Source organism: Corylus avellana, chromosome 1 (genome assembly GCF_965113065.1).
Source record: "Corylus avellana chromosome 1, dhCorAvel1.hap1.2, whole genome shotgun sequence".
In the NCBI taxonomy this organism is placed as follows: Eukaryota; Viridiplantae; Streptophyta; class Magnoliopsida; order Fagales; family Betulaceae; genus Corylus; species Corylus avellana.
In genome coordinates this window covers 2,437,734-2,453,035 of record NC_142490.1, presented here as the reverse complement: position 1 = coordinate 2,453,035, position 15,302 = coordinate 2,437,734, and the positions used below count along the sequence as shown (strand labels likewise).

Sequence of the window (15,302 nt, the reverse complement as noted above, 5' to 3'; positions counted from 1 at the left end):
GCTTCAAGGATATTGGATCAGCGGTTTAGACACTGCAGGGGACAACATTAGAAGGAAGGTTGACGGCTCTGTTTTGATTTTTCTTTTTCCAACTTTATACCAGCGAATTGTAGCTACCATGAAAGTCTCTTGGGCTTCATATCTAGTCTAACTTGTGAAGAGGATCTGCAGGCATGGCATCACCTCCTTTAGACTTCTTTACATGTAGCTTTTAATCTGGATAAGCCTACAGTGAATATTGATGGTTCTTTTATTTATTTATTTATTTTTTATTTATTTATTTATTTTTGGCTCTATTCAATGCTCGGATGAGGGATTTGAAAATAAAAATTCGGGAAATTCAAGTACTGATTTAATTTCTTTGTTTGGGTTAATAAAAGAATGATTTTGAGAATTATATGAAATTTTCAATTTGATATTTTAGGCATTTGATTCCCCACATAGAAGTATCGTTGTAAATCCTATTATGAGATGGCATAATTTCCATGCATGAAGAACAATCTTTTATTTTCTTATTTATTTATTTTTTATTTTAAGCAAATAAGGAAAGGGCTATAAGGGGGATCTTTCCCATTCTTGATCCAAATGGAAGAAAGAATGGGAGACCAATTGAAAATGCTTCCGAAAACTAAGTTGGAAGCAGCCCATCTATCTAACAAATGTGCTTGAACATTAGCACTTCTAGAAACTTTACTAGCTTTCCAGCTATGGAGAGATAGTAAGATATCCGAAATAATGAAAGCAAAGTTCCAATCCTTAAAGAGATTCGGATTTTTAATGGCTAAGATGATGTTGATTGCATCCCCTTCTAGAATAAGAGAGCATACCCAAAAGAAGCTGCTGATTGAATAGCTAAAAGAGCCGCTTGAGCTTCACCTATGGCAGCATTTGTGGTAGAAAGGTGCTTAGTAATTGCATGTAGGAACCCAATGAGAGGTCCAAATATTCGCATGTTGACCATTGGAAATGACTACGCAAGCCCTTTTTTCAACCACAGTTCTAGCTTTCAACAAGCCTTTCCACATCCAAGAGGAGGTGGGATTGAAAGTGGTATTAAAAAATTAATCAGAGCCTTCCTTAAGGTATTTACTCGTAAGAGTGGTCACTCAAAGCAGAGGTTGCTTAGAGCACTAGCGGCAGATGCCCTATATGTCATTCTCTTCCTTATGTTTAGGGAAAATTTCAAAAAAACACACCCCCATCAAAAGCCCTATATTTAACCTACATCAAAGGATATCTACAATGTTTTCCAATGCATTGGTGACTTTCATCTTCTTCTGCAATGGGGTCCACACATCACATCTTTTTCACATCTAAACCCAAATGCAAAACTCATCATCGTGTGATTTTCATGGTGGGTTTCTTCTGCAATGGGGTTTTGTCTTCTTCTCCATAATTTGACTGCATTTTTCAAACTCCTCTCATATAGCAGTTGATTCAAACTCTTCTCCTCCGAAACCCCACCTCAAAATTTCCCAAGTCGATAGCTGTTTTGATTTGCTTGTGTGAAAGAGGATTTGCTGGTATGATTTTTGTGGGAATAGAAAATTGTAAAAATATTAATTTAATAAATAGAGTCGAAATTTATATAATTGGATGTATGGATTCTTGTAAAGTTGATAGTTAAAGCTGACTCGTCAGCAAGAAAAAAAAATACAACCACACCTTATTATATCAGATTTTATTATTATTATTATTTTAATAAATTTAGAGGACAACTCAGAATGGTGGCGAGCCACCCCAGAGGGAGGTGGGGGTAGCTCGCGAGCCACCCCGGCCACTTTTGGGGTGGCCGCACTAGCCACCCCCAGGCCACAGGGTGGCCGGGTGGCTCGCCGGCCACGCCTAGTGGTGGCCAGCGACCCATCCCTTCAATTTTTTTTTTTTTTTTAAAAAAAATTAATTATTATTATTATTTTTTTAATATTTGGTATGATTTACTGTTCAGTGTGATTGCCTTTTTTTCTAATTAATCTTAGATTTGTGATGATATGCTTAGGTGTCACTTCCTAATTGGTGGACACATACGGTTGTTTGTGTGGCACCAGTATAAAAGTTCTTCTCATTTTATTTTTGTCCTGTTCGTTGCATGTTTCACATCTTGCCGACATGTCTTTATTTCACATCTCTTTACGAAATCAGTCACTTTTTTCTTTCCTTTTTCTTATCGTTTCAGCGTGTTGACGCCGCGAGGGATCTGCATAGAAGTCTTTCTCTATTTTGTTTACACTGACTATATATATAGACATGTCTTTATTTCACATCTCTTTACGAAATTACTCACTTTTTTCTTTCCTTTTTCTTATCGTTTCAGCGTGTTGACGCCGCAAGGGATCTGCATAGAAGTCTTTCTCTATTTTGTTTACAATGACTATATATATAGACATGTCTTTATTTCACATGTTTACAATAACGTGTCACACATTATTTATTAATCTTTCTTTGTTCTATCAAAAGATAAAGTGAAAAGTGAGAAAACACCAAAGAACAGAGAATCCAAAGAAAAAGCAGTGGAGAAAATGGACAAAGGAAAAGGAAAAGTTGTAGAAAAAGCGACGGAGAAAATGGAGAAAGGAAGAGTTGAGGAAAAAGCTGAAAAAACGGACAAATGAAAAGTTGAACTGCTTTGCCAAACAAAGCCTTAGCATTTCTCTATTCTTCCTCGTGTTTCTCGATGTGTCTCTCTTCCACTAGGATCTGAAGCACTCACCATAAGCTACGGCCCGTTTGCCAACAGCGTGGAACGGCATTGTAGCTAGAACGGTACTGTTCCAGCTACAGTACCATCCCTTAAAAAATGACATTTTTGTTTCTTTAAAAATAATAAAAAAATATATATTAAAAAACTTAAGAAAAAAAAAAAAAAAAAAAACAAAAAACAAAAACAAAAACAAAAAAAAAACGGAGAAAGAGATCGGGGTGGCTCTAGCTACCCCTTGGCCAAAATGGGGTGGTTGGAGCCACCCCCAAGGCCGGTGTGGGGGTGGTTCCCCACCCCCAGCCCCTTGGGGGTGGTCCGGCCACCCCCAAATACACCCGATCCCCCCCCCCCCGCCCCCCCCTTTTTTTTTTTTTTGACCTTTTGGGGGTGGCCGGACCACCCCCTTGGCCATGGGGGTAGTCGAACCACCCCCATACCGGCCATGGAGGTGGTTGGAGCCCCCCCTTGGCCAAAAATGGGGTGGTTCGGCCACCCCATTTTGGCCAAGGGGTGGCTGGAGCCACCCAGATCTCTTTTTCCCCCTTTTGTTTTTTTAAGAAAATAATAATAATAATAATAATTTTAATGCCCAAAACGACACTGTTTTGGGTTGGGGTGTTTTTTTTTTTTTTTTTAAAAAAAAGTTTTTTAATATTATTCTTTTTTTTTAAAAGAAAAAAAAATACCATTTTTTAAAGAATGGTACTGTAGCTGGAACTGGTACAGTGCCGTTCCACGCGGTTGGTAAACGGGGCGGAAAGCTGCCTCCTCTCTCTGAGTAATGGCACTCTTGCTGTTATCCTGTCCATCCATTCACTAAAACACACGCCCTAGTCCCACGTGTTTTGCTTCTCCAAACGTTGCCTTCCAAAACGTTTAGTCAGGCTTTACGTGTTTGCGACTTGTCGTTTTGTGGTTCACTCGGCGCGTTCGCGATTCCCGGTACTATCACTATATATTTTACACCGTTAAGTGCACGTGTCACAATTATATTGAGGGATTCGACTATTTTTTATATATATGAATATATGATACCCAGCTCTCTTCTCCTCCTCTTTCCCAAGCCATGGCCACCATTTTCTACAGCTTATTCAAGCTACAGGTACTCTTGTTTTTGCCTTTTCTTCTTCCCTCTGCAAATTCAGTTTCTTTCCAAATATCTCGCTTTGAATCCAACGCGTCCAACATACTCTATCAAGGAGAGGCTGCACCATCTCATGGAGCCATTGAGATGAACACACTCCGTTATTTCTCCCGTGTTGGCCGGGCCACCTATGCGGAGAGGGTGCCACTCTGGGACTCCAGTTCTGGAAACATCTCCGACTTCACAACACATTTCTCCTTCATCATTGACACCCTAGGCCAACAAACTTATAGTGATGGGCTTGCATTCTTCCTCTCTCCTGTTGGGTTTGAAATCCCACCGAATTCAGGTGGTGGCTATCTTGGCCTATTCAACTCCACAACCACGAATTCATCTCAGAACCAAATTGTTATTGTGGAGTTCGATTCTTACGCTAACCCGGAATGGGATCCTCCGGTTGAGCATGTGGGGATTAACAGCAACTCAATTGCTCCTGCCGTTTTCACACCTTGGAATGCCAGCTTCCACAGTGGAGACACTGCTCATGTATGGATCACCTACAATGCTTCTACCAAGAATTTGAGCGTCTCTTGGTCCTACAAAAGGACTTCTAGTTCTCAGGAGAATACTAGTCTTTCCTACCCCATTGATCTCTCCAAGGTTCTGCCTGAGTATGTCACACTTGGATTTTCAGCTGCATTTGGTAACTACGCAGAAAAACATACGCTTCTGTCATGGGAATTCAACTCAAGCTTGGATATAAAAGGGACAAGTGGAAAGAAAGAAAAAAATACAAGATTAATCATGGATCTCGCAGCTTCTGGTAGTGTTTTGATAGTTGGGTCAATTATAGCATTTGCAATAATATTCTGGAGGCATAAGCAAAAGAGAAGAGAAACAGCAGAGACAATGAACTTTACATTGATGAACAACGATCTACAAAGAGGAGTGGGACCAAGAAGGTTTTCTTATAACGAGCTTGCTTCAGCTACCCACAACTTTTCAAACGAGAGGAAGTTGGGTGAAGGAGGGTTTGGCGCTGTTTACAAGGGGTATTTAACTAATCATTTAGACATGCCAATCGCTGTAAAAAAAATCTCAAAGGGGTCGAAACAGGGGAAGAAAGAATATATGACTGAGGTGAAGATCATTAGTCGGCTAAGGCACCGGAATCTTTTGCAACTCATAGGATGGAGCCATGACGAAAAAGGTGAGTTTCTACTTGTCTACGAGTTTATGCCAAATGGTAGCCTTGATGCACACCTCTTTGGGAAGATGAGTCCTCTCCCTTGGGTAATGAGATACAAGATATCCCTTGGATTGGCTTATGCATTGCTTTAATTTATCTTCATGAAGAATGTGAGCAATGTGTGGTGCATCGAGATATCAAATCCAGCAATGTCATGCTAGACTCTAGTTTCGTTGTCAAGCTTGGTGACTTTGGATTAGCTCGGCTTATGGATCACGAGGTAGGTCCCCAAACAACTAGGTTGGCCGGAACTTTAGGATACATGGCTCCAGAATACATAAGCACAGGTAGAGCTAGTAAAGAGTCGGATGTATATAGCTTTGGGGTTGTTGCGTTAGAAATTGCTACCGGAAGAAGGTCAGGTTATCCTATTGAAAAGGATTCTGACATAGGGTTGGTCCAATGGGTTTGGAATCTTTATGGGAGAAGAGATCTTCTTTTGGCCGTGGATGAGAAGATGCAAAATGAATTTGACGAAAAACAGGTGGAGTGCTTATTGATTGTTGGACTTTGGTGTGCTCACCCAGATCGTTGTCTCAGGCCCTCCATTAGGCAAGCAATTCACGTTCTTAATTTTGATACAACAACACCAAATCTTCCAATACAGATGACTGTTCCTTTGTATCTCCCTACAGTCAGCTCTGGTGTACCTTTGATAACTACAAGCCTTGAAGAGGGTCGTTAAACAAGGGAACCATCTTGGTTTGTGAAAGTACTATATATATGAAGATCATCAGCGACTACAATACTCTCTAGATCTTCTCTAGAATTCTCTCCTTGGTGGCTTATCCTGATCAACTTCCATTGCAGGTGATCTCTCCTCTTCTTCTTTTAGAAGTCTCTCTTTGCAGCTTTGTTTACCCATTTAACGAGTCGCTCGAACCTTTGTTAAGATTGGCGGACTTCGTCCCTGTATGTAAGCATTTGGGTGTTCATTGGATGCACAGTAAGAACATTATCTGATTTGGTCTAAGCGTGTGCTTTGAGCGTCGACATTGAGAGTTTGTATGTTGTGAATCCATTAGAGAAAGAGCTCCCTGTTAATTAGTACGTAAGATTTGTGTGCTTGTTTATTTACCTCTTTTTACCAATGTTTCTTTTAAACACTGTTAATTTTATTATTTTCGTCGTTTGTTTTAGGTGCAGCTAAATTCTTAGCCTTTCAATAAAAACGTTAACGTTCTTGTCGTTTATTATTAAATCCCTATAAACATATAGAATTCCTGACATTGTGGTCTAAAAATATTTTTTCTATCATTATTCTTAATATAAAATTATTGAAACTTAAAACTTTTAAGATGAATGTCATGTTTCAAATCCATATATTATCTCTTATTATCTATCGCAAGCATATTGGTTGGGTCAATGCATGCACAAAGACCAATATTAGAAGTTCATATATACCTAAAATGAAAAATGTAAACCATCCGGGATAAAGACATGGCTTACTTTAGTAAAGCAAAATATAATGTTGAGAGTTTCTAAAATTGTCTTTGAAAACATTTATGTTGTAGTAGGAAATTATTAAATCAATGTGTCGCATGCAGTGGAGGATCCAGGAGTTTATTCTACCATGAGCGTCAATAAAATAATAAAATATAATGATAAAATAAATTTTTTTCTCTTTATTTATTATATTTTTATTATAATATGGTAAATACAATAAAAAAAATAAAATTATACCACAATATATGTATCACAAAAAGTATATTTATATGCTAAATTGATATATTAGTTACCATGTAAGCACTAGTACAAAAGTAAAAGAAAATACAAAGTGCCTAAAATTGTATTTTATGCAGTCTTGGAGAAACAAAATCATCAAGTATCAAATCTGAATCGAAGCTTTCAGTAATTTTCCTTTCAATGTAGACAAGTAAATTATCTTCAAGAAATTCATCTTCCATTTTGTTACGAAGTATTATTTTAATAATTGTTTACTTCTCATACTCTAATGATATTATAATAAAATTATTAGCATATTCCGATAACTATTAGCCTAAAATGAATTAATAAAAAGAACCAATCTAAGATTGGCAATAATCTTCTGAAATTCATTGATGCTTGACAAAATCCCAAAGTACATAAAACACAACAAAAAAATAATACTGTTTTAGAATAAGATAAACAAAATGATGAAAATGAGAGATATATCTCAATTAAAAAACTTAAATTATAGGGGAAAGTTCACATAACCCCCTCAAACTACCACTCAATTGACAATGTCCCCCTCAAACCTTCAATTGTGATAATGTCCCCTCCAAACTATTAAATTTTTTCAATGTTCCCCCCAATGACGAAATTACCCTTAGTAAAATTTTTTTTTAAAAAAACTAAAACTTCTAGAAAAAACCTAAAACTAACAAAAAAAAAAAAAAAATCCAAACGGCCATTTTTTTAAAAAAATCAATTTTATAAGAAAAAAATTAGAAAAATTAAAAAACTTTTGATTTATTTTTTTATAAAAATTGAAAATTTTCGTTTTTATTTATTTATTTAATTTATTTAAATAAAAATTTACGTTTAAAAAAAATAAAATTTTCATTTAATAAAATGAAAATTTTTGTTTTTTAAAACTAAATAAAAAAATAGTTTGTTTTTTTAAATAAAAATTTCCGTTTTAAAAAAAATTTAAAAAATTTTTGTTTTAAAAAAATTGTTTTTTAAAATATATTATTTTTAAATTAACATTTTTCGTTTTTTAAAAAAAATTAATTTTTTGTTTGAATTTACAGGGGTATTTTTGTCTTATTGAAAAATCTATAGGGGCATTTTTGTCTTATTGCTAGTCTTGGGGAGGACATTGACAATGTTTTGGTAGTTTGGAGGGGACATTGTCACAATTGAAAGTTTGGGGGGCACATTGTCAATTGGGTGGTAGTTTAAGGGGGGTATGTGGACTTTACTCTAAATTATAACCAAGACAAATTAAGGGTACTGTTATAACCAAGACAAATTAAGGCATTAATGGCTTTAATTATAAAGTTTACTCTCAACTTATTCGGTTGGGTACTTGGATTATGACAAGGAAATGCCAAATATTAATAAATAAACATTAAATTTCTTGATTTTTTTTTTTTTTTTTTTTTTTTTTTTTTTTAAATGTGAAACCAAGAAACCGAAATAGCTGAAGGAGTTTTTTTTTCTTTTTTTCTTTTTTTGTAACAAAATTTTGTTACCTAGGTCAGTAAACAATTCATGCCAGAAAAATACTTTAAAAAAAAACTTTTAATTTCTTTTTACTAGGGGCGACCGCCCCCAGGCGGTCCCACTTCTCTCCGCCACTGGTCGCATGCCAACTTTTGTGGGTTAACTCCACAATCAATCTCCACTATGCGGGTCAACTTCTGTCACTGAATTTGACAATTCAAAACCTAACAAATCTGTTTTAACCATTTTCTTGTTGCTCCATTGTATGATACAAAAATAAAACTTGACCATTAGATCAATCTGTCGTAATCAAGTTGTTATATGTATATGACCTCGGTCGGCTCAATGGCTAGGCCATTGAGGCGGTAGCCTAAGGCCCTAGTTAGTAAGGCCTACAAATTTTTTTAATGAGGCCCAAATTTTTTTTTTAATAAGGCCTAAAAAAAAATTTTTATTTTATTTTAACTCAAGGAATAATTTTTTTTTTTTTTTTTAAATAAGGTCCAAAATTTATTCTCATAAAAATTTAAGGCCTCTGAAATAAGGCTCCAATATAATAAGCCCATTGTAAAATAAGACCAATTAACCCAAAAAAACTAATATGCCACATCAATTTTTTTGGGCAACTAGTTTAAAGTTAAACTTAAAAGTCATGAAACAACGATGAGAATGAAAATAATAATAATATTATAAAAATATAATAATATTATTAAAATAAATATTATTTAATTAATATTTAAATATTAAAAAAAAAAAGATCTAACTTCAAAATTTCGCCTAAGGCCCTCAAATACATTGAGTCGGCCCTGTATATGACACATAATTTGGAATTAGTGTATATCTAATTAATGATCAATTTATATGGATCTCATCGTTCACACTATATATTTTGCAGGCAATAGATCAGCATCAAATTTGTCTTTATATTAGCACGAATATAATTCTCTTCCAAAATTGAAACGATGTGCACCATAAGAAAAAAAAAAAAAAAATTGATATTATATAAGCCTCGACGTATGATCATTCGAGTGCCACTTCAATGCAAAAGCTCTTCAATTCTCCTTGTCTCTCTTTCCCAAGCCATGGCCGGCCACCATTTTCTATAGCCTATTCAAGCTACCACTCTTCTTTTTGCCTTTTCTTCTTCCCTCTGCAAATTCAGTTTCTTTCCAAGTACCTCGCTTTGAATCCAACGCGTCTAACATAGTATATCATGGAGATGCTGCACCTTCCGTTGGAACCATTGAGATGAACAAAGTAAATTATCTATGCCGTGTAGGTTGGGCAACCTATGTGGAGAGGGTGCCACTCTGGGACCCCCACACCGGAAATGTCTCCGACTTCACAACTAATTTCTCCTTCATTATTGAGACCGAAAGCTTTGGTTCTGTTTATGGTCATGGGCTAGCATTCTTCCTGGCTCCTGTTGGGTTTGAAATCCCACTGAATTCAGCAGGAGGCTTCCTATTTTCAACACCACAACCAGCGATTCATCTAAGAACCAAATTGTTCTAGTGGAGTTCGATTCTTTTGTTAACTCTGAATGGGATTCTCCGTTTGAGCATGTGGGGATTAACAACAACTCTATCTCTTCTGCCGTTTACAACTCTTGGAATGCTAGTTTACACAGTGGAGATACAGTAGATGCATCGATTATCTACAACGCTCATACAAAGAATTTGAGAGTTTCTTGGTCCTACCAAAGAACTTCTATTTATAAGGAGAATACTATTCTTTCCTACCATATTGATCTCTCCAAGGTTTTGCCTCAATGGGTCACAATTGGATTTTCAGCTGCTACGGGAATGAATGTAGGGCGTCATACGGTTCTGTCATGGGAATTCTGCTCAAGCTTGGATATAATTAAAGAGACAAGTGGAAAGAAAGCAAAAGATACAAGATTTATCGTGGGTCTGACAGTTTCTGGTGGTGTTTTGATAGCTGGGTTGATTGTAGCATTAGCAATATTCTGGCACTACAAAAAAACAATTTTTTTATGACAGGAAATTTCTGACGTGTTCTAGTGTCTGACACGTCAGAAAATTTTTCTGACGGGTCGTTTCTGACGCGTGTCGATTGTCAGAAACATAGATGTCAGGAAAAAAAATTTTCTGACGTGTGAGTGGGTAAAACGTCAGAAAATTCTGACGTTTTACCCACTTACACGTCAGAAATATTTTCTGACGTGGCAGTTCTACCACGTCAGAAAATATTCTGACGTGGTAAAGCTCCCACGTCAGAAAATTTAGTTTTTTTTTTTTTTTTTATTTGTTTGTTGAATTTATGATTAATTGCTTTTTTGTTTGCACCTTTCAATTTGTTTGATGTTGTTTGATCTTGAATTTTTGGTCAAGAAATTTGCTCCACTGCTTTGGTCATTGAATGATTTGCAGCCACAACATGGGTCGTCGAGAAAGCTTTTTTGCCAAGAGGCCTTAATTGCATCTCCTTTTTCGAAATGTCAAGGTTTGACTGGAATTTGACAGTGTTGTTGATCTTAGATTAATAGATAGAGCCACAGAGAACCTGTCCGGCCAATTGCTACCACTACTTCACCAACAACCGTAGCCAGCACTTCCATGCCTACTGTTTTGCTATGTAAGCTTAAAAAATGTACTACCAAAGAACTGCAGAAGAACACTAGAGTGTACATTCAGAAAACGGAGGAGCTCTTGTATATATACCTGTGAGGAGCTCTTGTAGGAGCTAGAAACGGAGGGAGAGAGGACGACGGCCGGAGATCGATGGCGGAGAGACGGTCGGCGGGTTTAGCTGCGGAGGATCGGAGACTTCGTGAGAGAGAAACTACTGAGCTTGAGAGAGAGTATATATATATATATATATATATATACGGCTGGTGGGTGGAGAAGAGAAAAAAAAAAAAAAAAAAAAAAAAAAAAAAAAAAAAAAAAAGCTTGATCAAGCTTCAGCTATGGCGGAAGAAAGAAAGAAAACGGAGAAAACAAGAGAAAAAGAAAAAGCTGAGAGCTATACCTTGGGCAGTGGTCTTCCAGCTGGGGGACATAAAAGATATATAAAAAAATAATGAATATTCAAATATTCAAATATTCAAAGCTGAGAGATGGGACGTATGCGAGCGGGGATTCCTGAAGCCTTCGCTTAAGGGGATTCCTGACGTGGTATTTTTACCACGTCAGGAAATTCTGACGTGCCAGGTGTCGCACGTCAGAAATTTCTGACGTGCAACACTTGGCACGTCAGAAAAGCTCTGAAAAAAAAAATTATCTGCACATATATATATATAAGTTTAATTTATATATATATATATATATATATATATATGTTCTGACGTGGTGTTCTACCACGTCAGAATTCTCTGACGTGGTAGTTTGCCACGTCAGAAAAATTCTGACGTGGCACACCACCACGTCAGAAATCTTCTGACGTGGCTGTCCTCTGACGTGGCACATCGACACGTCAGAATATTTCTGACGTGGTAAAAGTTGCCACGTTAGAAAATATATAATTTTTTTTTTTAAATTGTTAAAAATTTTCAGACGTTCCAATTTTTAGCACGTCAGAATTTTTCTGACGTGTTAAAACTGACATGTCAGAAAATTCTGACGTGTCACTGTTCACACGTCAGAAAATTAATTTCTGACGTTTTAAAATTAATCCGTCAGAAATTTTATGACGTGACAACAAAACATGTACTGTAGCCACGTTAGAAAATGCCATTTTTTTTTGTAGTGTGGAGGCACAAGCAAAAGAGAAGAGCAACAACAAAGACAATGAACTTAAAATCGATAAATGACGACCTAGAAAGAGGAGCGGGACCAAGAAGGTTCTCTTATAGCAAGCTTGCTTCAGCTACCTACAACTCCGCAAAGGAGAGAAAGCTGGGCAAAGGAGGGTTCGAAGCGGTTTACAAGGGGTATTTAACTGATTTAGACATTATAATTGTTGTGAAGAAAATTTCAGGGGGGTCTAAACAAGGTAAGAAAGAATACATCATTGAGGTGAATATCATTAGCCGGTTGAGGCACTGGAATCTTGTGTAGCTCATAGAATGGTGCCATGACAAAAGTGAGTTCCTGCTTGTCTACGAATTTATGCCAAATGGTAGCCTTGATGCTCACCTCTGGCTCTGGGGTAAGAGGAGTCCTCTCTCTTGGGTAGTGAGATACAAGATATCCATTGGGTTGGCCTCCGTGTTGCTCTATCTTCATGAAGAGTGGGAGCATTGTGTGGTGTACCGGGATATCAAATCCAGCAATGTGATGCTAGACTCTAGTTTGAGCGTGAAGCTTGGTGACTTTGGTTTAGCTCGCCTTATGGAACATGTCAATAATTTTTTTAAAAAAATTTAATATATTTAAATATTTACTTTATATATATAAATTAAAATTTTGTTATAACTAAATTTAATTTTTTGATATTTTATAATGTAATATATATATACACTAAGAAAAGTAATATATTAAGAAAAGTAGAGGCTTAGAGAAAATTAAGAAATCTAATTCTTTTGATTTAATTAATTGTGGATACTTAACTAGCTTGCGGGGTTCTAACACACAAAAGGTTGATATAACTTTGAATAATTTAGTATGATAAACCAAATTTTATTAATATTTGAACTGTCTTTTAAATAAAACTATGATAATATAGTTAGGAAATTGCCTGGTATGCAGTACTCAAGGTTCATAAAATTGTATGATTTTCTCTCTAATGTATTTATATTATCAAATTCATAAGATGGCATGGCATCTCCAATAGATGTTTAGGACATTGACTGATAAGATAAGTGCATGCCTCTCTCATCGTGCAAGCTACGCGCAGCTAGCAATTAGACTACCTTAATGTAGGATAATGACATTTAAAGTAAAATTAAAATAATTAAAAAAGAAAGAAAGAATTGATAAATTAAAAATCAAATTTCTAACCATCTTTTAACAATACTCATATAGTGGGGTGATCAGTGATGAATATACTAAATTAATTTGTAGAACGAAGTAATCGATTAAATATGTCATATATGTTTATGATTATTTCTTCAAGTCCATAGTTATTTTCAAAAGGATCTCTATATCTAGCTAGGTCTATATATATATACTTAATAATTATATAATTAGTTATTTGGAATAGAATATATTAATGGAGGGAAGCATATTGCATGCATGCATCATGATCATTATATAATTAACTTAACTTTATTAATTATATAGCTCGTAGCATGTACATGCAATATATTTAATTCTAATGAGAACAATAATTAATTAGAGAGAGAAAAAAAAAAAAAACCAAGGATCGATAATCCGGTGCACATTATATATATATAATTAATTAGTTTGCACAAAATTTAATTAATTATTAAATAAAATTATTCACCTCTCATTATTTATTGACCTGTGAAATTTCACACGTCATAAAATATTGACGTGTTAAACTAGCGGGTCAATAATTTTCTGACGTGACAATTTCACAAGTCAAGAAATTCTGACCTGTGAAATTGCCAAGTCAAGAAATTTTGGCATGGTGAAAATTTTTATTGATGTGTGAAATTGCCACGTCAGCAAATTTCTGACGTGGCAATTTTACACGTCAATAACTACTGACGTGTTAAAATTTAACACGTCAATAAAATATATAATTTTTAAAGTTTTAAAATCCTAAAAAATTTATTGACGTGGCAATGTCTAACAGGTCAGAAGTTATTGACGTGTGGATATTGCCAGGTCACTAATTACTGACCTCCACGTCAGAAAAATACTTATTGATGTCAATAATTAGTGACGTGGCACAAATTTGTGTACTATAGCTACGTCAGGAATTGATAGTTTTTTTTGTAGTGATGGCCACCCCCAAACTCATAAGGGAAAAAAAAAAAAAAAAAATTGAAGGTAAAAATAATAATTTATAAGTTTTTTTTTTTTTTTTTGGCATATTAGCTCCTAGTAACACAATTTATTAGCCTTTGGCCTCTACCTATACTAAATTATGTCTCCATCCCTGACACCAAGCAATGTTGCCTTGAAATTCGTGCCTCGTTAGAGACATCAATCTTCAAGCCTTGAGATCCATTTTTCGTCAAACGGGTTGATTCATCGATCTTTACAATTTTGTCTCTCGCATTTCCCCACATTTTTCCTCTTACTTCGCATATTCGCACCGAAACCATCTTCCTCTTCTAACTTCCTCTTGAAACCCTACCACAAATCTATCTCTCCTTTCCCCAACTCCACACACATAACCATAACACTCTCTCTAGTTCTTTCTATATACTTATGAAAAAAAAAAAAAAAAAAAAAAGTAAGGTACACTATGCTAAGTAGTTTGTATAGAGGCACAGAAATATAGCAGCATGTGTCATTGCACGATTGACTGACACGGGAGGACTGAAGTCATCGTCCGCCAATCGATGGAGGTCTTGCCACGCTTTATCGGGTTAATTAGTCCAATGGCAAACAATCTTTACCACCAAGTGTCTGCCCAGAAAAAGGTTATCTGATTAGAAAAGCCGTATTTTTACCATTTATGGGCTTGATATCAGTTTAGATGAAGACCTAGTACTTTACTGTTTGCATTAACATAGTGCTTAGGCGGCTGCTAACGCACCAATAATCATAAAGGTCTGGTGTCTGTCTCTAAACACAAGTTCCTATTGGCTAAGCCCACGTGAATGCGATTTGTTAAACCATTAAGATTCGATCTGCCCTTGAATTAAGGAGACACAGATTTCAAAGATTAGACTAGAATAATCCCTCCAACCACGAGCTAATTGGCCAGGTGTCAATCATCAGAAAATCATATATCTGTACAATTGTACACACACCAAGAAAAAGGCGATTTTGCTTATATTTCCATCATGTTTATCATCCCAACAAGGGATTATGTCGCTTCACTCAGCCATAATACAATTGAAAACTACTTCTTTTTAGTTTGTGATGAAAACTGCAGTGACTTAAACTATGAAGAGAGCACATGAGGTTCATCATAACTTTCATTTCCCATATATATTTGGCTTTTTTTGGGAAGGAGATGTAATGTCCCTCTGATGCCTCATTAAACTCACATGCTCATGAATTGGGCAGAGTTGCTCTTCACGTAATGCTTGACAAAACGTGCATGGATGAGTTTTAATGTCTGGCTCGAAGAAT

At 35.8% G+C, this 15,302-nt stretch overlaps 2 pseudogenes; both read left to right on the top strand.

Annotated features, from left to right (window-relative positions):
* Positions 1-3,764: 3,764 nt before the first annotated feature.
* On the top strand, positions 3,765-6,020 carry LOC132172655 (L-type lectin-domain containing receptor kinase IX.1 pseudogene; annotated as a pseudogene).
* A 1,981-nt stretch (positions 6,021-8,001) lies between these two features.
* Positions 8,002-12,515, top strand: LOC132168472 (L-type lectin-domain containing receptor kinase IX.1 pseudogene; annotated as a pseudogene).
* The last annotated feature ends 2,787 nt before the right edge of the window (positions 12,516-15,302 follow it).